At 31.7% G+C, this 6000-nt stretch overlaps 1 protein-coding gene across 3 annotated transcripts in view; it reads left to right on the top strand.

Annotated features, from left to right (window-relative positions):
• Positions 1-374: 374 nt before the first annotated feature.
• The window catches only part of LOC114342800 (uncharacterized), a 245290-nt gene continuing 239664 nt past the window's right edge, over positions 375-6000 (top strand). The window contains exon 1 of one of the 3 annotated variants that reach the window (XM_050652435.1): positions 375-576. The gene's annotated coding sequence lies outside the window, so the exon portion shown is untranslated. Of the gene's footprint in view, positions 577-5615; positions 5701-6000 lie in introns of those variants that run through there. The other 2 variants (XM_050652436.1, XM_050652437.1) reach the window with 2 other exon arrangements.

Below are 6000 nucleotides of genomic sequence, written 5' to 3'. Positions count from 1 at the left end.
TGCACGTTTAGCCAATACACCACCAATGCAACCAAAGTGCAGTATTACTCCACACCCGCCTGCATTTTTCTGTATAGGACAGGATCCCTACTGTAAGGACTGCCCTATAAGCCAATGTATTGTTGCCCGTATCCCGCCACTAGGAGACACGTACTTTATTCGGGATACCCCTAATACCCTAAAGATACCCTAAAAGATATCTAACTTGAATATTTAGTAGTTCAACGGCAATGTGCATTATGCACACGCTTCCGCGTTCACAAAAACATAAAACTCTACGAAACAATAGGAAAATCTAATAAACCACCGCCATGTCGCCATCGCTAACGAGCCAAAACATAACGGTGCAAACGACGTGAAAATCCGCTATTCAGAGCTTCCTTCGCGTATACCGCGTTTACGTTCTGTATTTTACACACTCACGGACTCACACTAGTTGCTGCTACGACTTTGTCGAGGGAGATTGTGCGTAGAAAAGTTCGCAGAGTGTCGGGAAATTTAGTTTATTTTTTGTGTTGGTTTGTGATTGTTTCTATTGTTAGTGAATGGTATTTTCTGGAGCTTTTCAATACAAAAGTAAGTGTTCTTTTTCCAAAGTTTAGTTTTTCGGATCAAAATTTGGGTTTCATATAATATGTTCCTTCCATCAATATTTTTGATATAATTTTAAAAAATTATACATTTTAACCATTTATAAGAATAAATGGAAATAAAATAAGAATGGTATTTTCTGGAACTTTTTAATACAAAAGGAAGTGTCTGAAAATTTCTGCCAAAAATTATTTCTCCGGATCAAAATTTGGATTTCATGTTGGTTCCATCATATTCCTTCACGTCATCCTTTTCAGAATAATACATTTTAACCATTTAGGTATATAATTTTATCATTTAAAGGTGTTATTAATTTTCTTCAAAGGTGATGTCATGATTCAATTCATTTGAAGGTTTGTTTAAATAATTTAAGTAAAGTTGATATAAAAAGATGCATTTCTAGTTTGATTAGTTTACTGAAGGGTTACTGGACCAGGCATAAAAGGAAATCTTATTGAATCACTAAAAAGGGTTGGTAACGTAATAAGAGCACTTATTATTAATTTATGTTTATGCGTGTAAACTGTTTCAAAAAGAACAAAATTTTTGTTGGCAGCTGTTGGTTTTTGACCATCGTGGTCGTGGAGTTTCTGTTCATAATAAAAGACAAACAACAGTTTTTAAACATTAAGAAAACAGTAGAAATAAAGGTTACTAAAAAGTTTGGTTGCACCATAAATTTAAGTTCCATTCAATTTTTATATAATCAAATCAAATTGATATGGAAGGAACCAATAATCATTAGGTATTTATTATTTCTATAAATTTATGTTAAATCTGGCTGAATAATAGAAAGAAGTGAAAATTGCCAGAGAAAAGTTAATCATTATAAAGAACAAAAATTGAGATGTCATTAGCGCAATTTGAGTTCAGCTTATACAGATTATCTAAGGGCTTTCCATGGTCAAGAAAACGCACACATAAACAAAATCATGTGGTCGAGTTAGATATACTTAAGGCAAAAGGTTTGAGTGCGTTCGAAAAAATATTCCCAGGAATAATTTTTGCGTAATCACATTCGTGAGACACCCCAGTTCCTAGAAGTCACCCACGCAAAAAGTGGTCCCAATTTTATACAGTTTTTTGTATATTTTTTCAATCCTTCTGAACAAAAAATGTCAATGTATACCTACTTCGGAGTAATAATCTAGAAGCAGAAATTAATAGCAGTGTAGAGAAAACTCTACAACTGTATCACACAATGAACAAAAATATACAGAAAAGAAATATCACGGAGAACAAAATCGAAATTTTTAAAGCATTTTATTGTGTTCTGACTTTTGGCAGTGAATCATGCTAACACAACGGCAAAAGAGCACAAGATACAGGCTGTAGAGGTACCTAGAGAGGTAGTTTTTAAGAAGAGTTAAAGGTGTTCCAAAGTGGATAGATAGTGGATATAAAGAACGAACTAAAAATTCAATCCACATTGGGGTTTATAAAACAGAGACAGTTATTGGGGTCATTTAGACCGGATGAAAGATACCATACCAGGTACCAGTGAGAAGAATGTGGAAAGCAAAGATATTGAAAAACAAAAAAGAGGAAGACCAAGACAAACATGGGATGAAATAATCGGAAAGATATTGGAGAGAAGAGGAGTGACATAGACAGACACTCAAGGATGTTTACACAAAACCGCAAAGAATGGAAGACATTTCTATTATACCTACACCCGTACACACTCACACTAGTTTCTACTACCAGGGCAGCTTTATCCATTAGGTAATATAGGCAGTTGCCTAGGGCGACACATTATGAGAGGGCGGCAAAAATACTGTACAAAAATATTTGTATATAAAAATTATGGATCTGGGTTCTGTCATTAAAGAGTATGAATCTCTTTCAAATTACTTTACCGCAAGGAAGCCAAAAAATTTTGCCCAAATAAAACATATAAAGAAATAAGAAAAAATAAATAAAAATTCAATTTGACGAGGAGGCCGATGATGAACTAAACTTTTCAGCTAGTGATGAGATGAAAATCCACACATTCTATATTATAATCGACACTCTGATAAGACACCCAAATAGACGTCTGGAATCTTATCGACTTATTTATCAACGTTTTCGTGTTATTAACAGATTTGCGAAAATTAAGCAATGAAGAAATTATTAAAGAAGATGAAAATCTGATACAAAATAAAGACCCAAGATACATCATCATACATGAATGCATTCACTTAAAGGGTCATTTGGATATCACAATAAAATCACCAATTAACATAAGAAGAGTTAGTGCAGTCACTGAATGTGGATATGAGCTATTACCTCCGATTTCGTTGAACCTCCATCGATTTGCATCAAAATTAGTGAGTGGTTAGAGGATATCTCAAGGAACAAAGGTGACGTGGTGTCAACTTGCGCTTTTACCCTGAAGGTGGATGCCACCCCTTCTCGTGTGTGTGAAAATTACTTTATTAAAAATATCCCCAAAATTAGATAGAGGGACAAATTCTAAGCAAAATTTGTTACATAAAGTTATTAAAAGAAATCAAAACTTTTGCATGTTTGTGCAAAAGAAAAATGCATGTTTTTAACCGATTTTTCATAAATAACTCAAAAACTATAAGATTTTACTTACTAAAAAGTTATTATTACCAAAATTAAAGCTAATAAAAAGCGAAATAAACTCCTTACTGGAAAAACCTTTAAATGTTACTAAAAATGAGTTGTAATAGGTAATTGAATGTACAGGGTGTAACGAAAATACAGGTAATAAATTAAATCACATATTCTGAGACCAAAAATAGTTCGAATGAACCTAATTTACCTTAGTACAAATATGCACATAAAAAAAGTTACAGCCCTTTGAAGTTACAAAATGAAAATCGATTTTTTCGAATATATGGAAAACTATTGGAGATTTTTTATTGAAAATGGACATGTGGCATTCTTATGGCAGGAACATCTTAAAAAAGAATTATAGTGAAATTTGTGCACCCCATAAAAATTTTATGGGGGTTTTGTTCCCTTAAACCCCCCAAACTTTTGTGTACGTTCCAATTAAATTATTTTTGTGGTACTATTAGTTTAATTCAATATTTCTAAAACTTTTTTGCCTCTTAGTATTTTTTCGATAAGGCAGTTTTTATCGAGTTGCGGCTTCTTTTTTAATATGTTAACATAAAAATTGTATGGGGGTTTTGTTCCTTTAAACCCCCCAAATGTTTGTGTATGTTCCAATTAAACTTTTACTGCTGTACCATTACTTAAACACAGTATTTTTAAAACTTTTTTGCCTCTTTGTATTTTTTCTAGAAGGCACTTTTTATCGAGATGTGACTTCTTTTTTAAAATGGTTGAAAATATACCTAAAAATGTAAATCAGAAATAAATTTTCATATTATTACCAAGTCTCCATAATCGTACTTAGCCATATACAAATATGTGGTGGATTTGACAAATATTCAAAATATCTCGATAAAAACTGACTTTTCGAAAAAGTACTAGGAGGTAAAAAAGTTTTTAAAATATCGTGTTTAACTAATGGTACTACAATGATAATTAAATTGGAACGTACACAAAAGTTTGGGGGGGGTTTAAAGGAACAAAACCCCCATAAAATTTTTATGGGGTGTCCAAATTTCACTATAATTTTTTCTTAAGATACTACTACCATAAGAATGTCACATGTCTATTTTCAATAAAAGATCTCTAATAGTTTTCGATATATTGGAAAAAATCGATTTTCATTTTGTAACTTCAAAGGGCTGTAACTTTTTTTATGAGCACATTTGTACTAAGGTAAGTTAGGTTCAATCGAACTATTTTTGGTCCCAGAATATGTGATTAAATTTATGACCTGTATTTTTGTTACACCCTGTATATTTTTTTCGGCGAATACCCAAATCTAAGTACCTATTCAAGCTTAAATAACGGGTAAATGATGCATTTTATAACATAACCTTATCAAACAGTTGTCAAAGTACTTAGAAATATCTATAAAATGAGCCCCCGAACAAGTTGATAGCATTAAAATTTATGCACCAAATATTTTTCAAAATCTATCTTTTAAAAATTTTTCCAAAAAAGTTATTGTTTTTTTTTTAAATAACTCCGTTAATTTTTACGATATCAGATTTGCCTAAAAACCATTTGAAAGCTAATTTTAATGGCTATTAAACCACGTTGAATTTAATCTTTTAAACCCCTTACTTTTTTAAAAATAAAAGACTGAATGGCCCCGGTTACATGGTTCTCACAGCAAAATTTAAGCTTTAAACGTTTCTATCTCGGTTATTTTTTACCCTACAGAAATAGTAAAAAGGTAAAATATTTGATACAGAAAAAACTAAAATTTGGTTATACATATATCACTTTTTACTTATATTTGTTACGTATATTTGTCTCTCTATGTCTATATGGTATTATTTAAATAATAATAATTTTCACACATGAGAAGGGGTGGCATCCACCACCACGGTAAAAGCGCAAGCTGGCATCATGTCACCTTTGTTCCTTGAGCTATCCTCTAACTACTCACCATTTTTCATGAAAATCGATGGAGTTTCAACGAAATCAGAGGTGAAAACCTTCAGTGACTGCACTATAGTGGATTGAAAGATATTTTCCGTAATTTTGACATTGCTTTGCACATTTATCTGTGCATCCCAGTTGCCAACGTGTCCGCTGAAAGGTCATTTTCGAAAATGTCAAGAATTAAAAATAATTTCTAATCAAGTATGATGCAAGAACGTGTTAACAATTTGTCGATTTTGTTAAGAAAAAATTTTATTTTTAAAAAGAATTCTCTGATGTGATCGAACTGGAGTGACGATTTTTTCTGTTATAGGTATATAAACATCGTAGTTTAAATCCTTTTTTAGTGTATTCTTATGTAAATAAGAATTTCTGCAATTTTTTTTGCAAAAATGGTAGATACATGTTTGAAGGGCGGCTACTAGAGAATTGCCTAGGGCGTAAATTGACCTAAACGCGGCCCTGGCTGTACTACCACACTGTCAAGGGAGATTGTGCGCAGAAAAGTTCAGAGAGTGTCGGGATGAACTTTTGGGCAAAAGTAGATAACTTAGTTTATTTTTGTGTTGGTTTGTGATTGTTTATATTGTTAATAAATGATATTTTCTGGAGCTTTTCAATACAAAAGTAAGTGTTGAAAAACCAAAGTTTTAGTTTCTTCGGATCAAAATTTGGGTTTATGTTGGTTCCTTGTTCCTTAACATTTTTTTATTTGTCATTTTAAAAAATGATATATTTTACCTATTTATATGATTTTCTTAGTACTTATTATTAATATGATTAATAAGAAAAATGATTAATTTTCTTCAATGATGATGTCATGGGATCCATCCGTCCGAAAGTTTGTTTAAATAATTCAAATAAAGTTAATATACAAAGGTGTGTTTTTAACCCTTATACCAGAAATAAAAAATACTTAATGGGGTA

The sequence above is a fragment of the Diabrotica virgifera genome, chromosome 5 (genome assembly GCF_917563875.1).
Source record: "Diabrotica virgifera virgifera chromosome 5, PGI_DIABVI_V3a".
NCBI classification, from domain to species: domain Eukaryota; kingdom Metazoa; phylum Arthropoda; class Insecta; order Coleoptera; family Chrysomelidae; genus Diabrotica; species Diabrotica virgifera.
The sequence above is the reverse complement of the archived record's forward strand: the minus strand, read 5'-3'. Positions and strand labels throughout refer to the sequence as shown.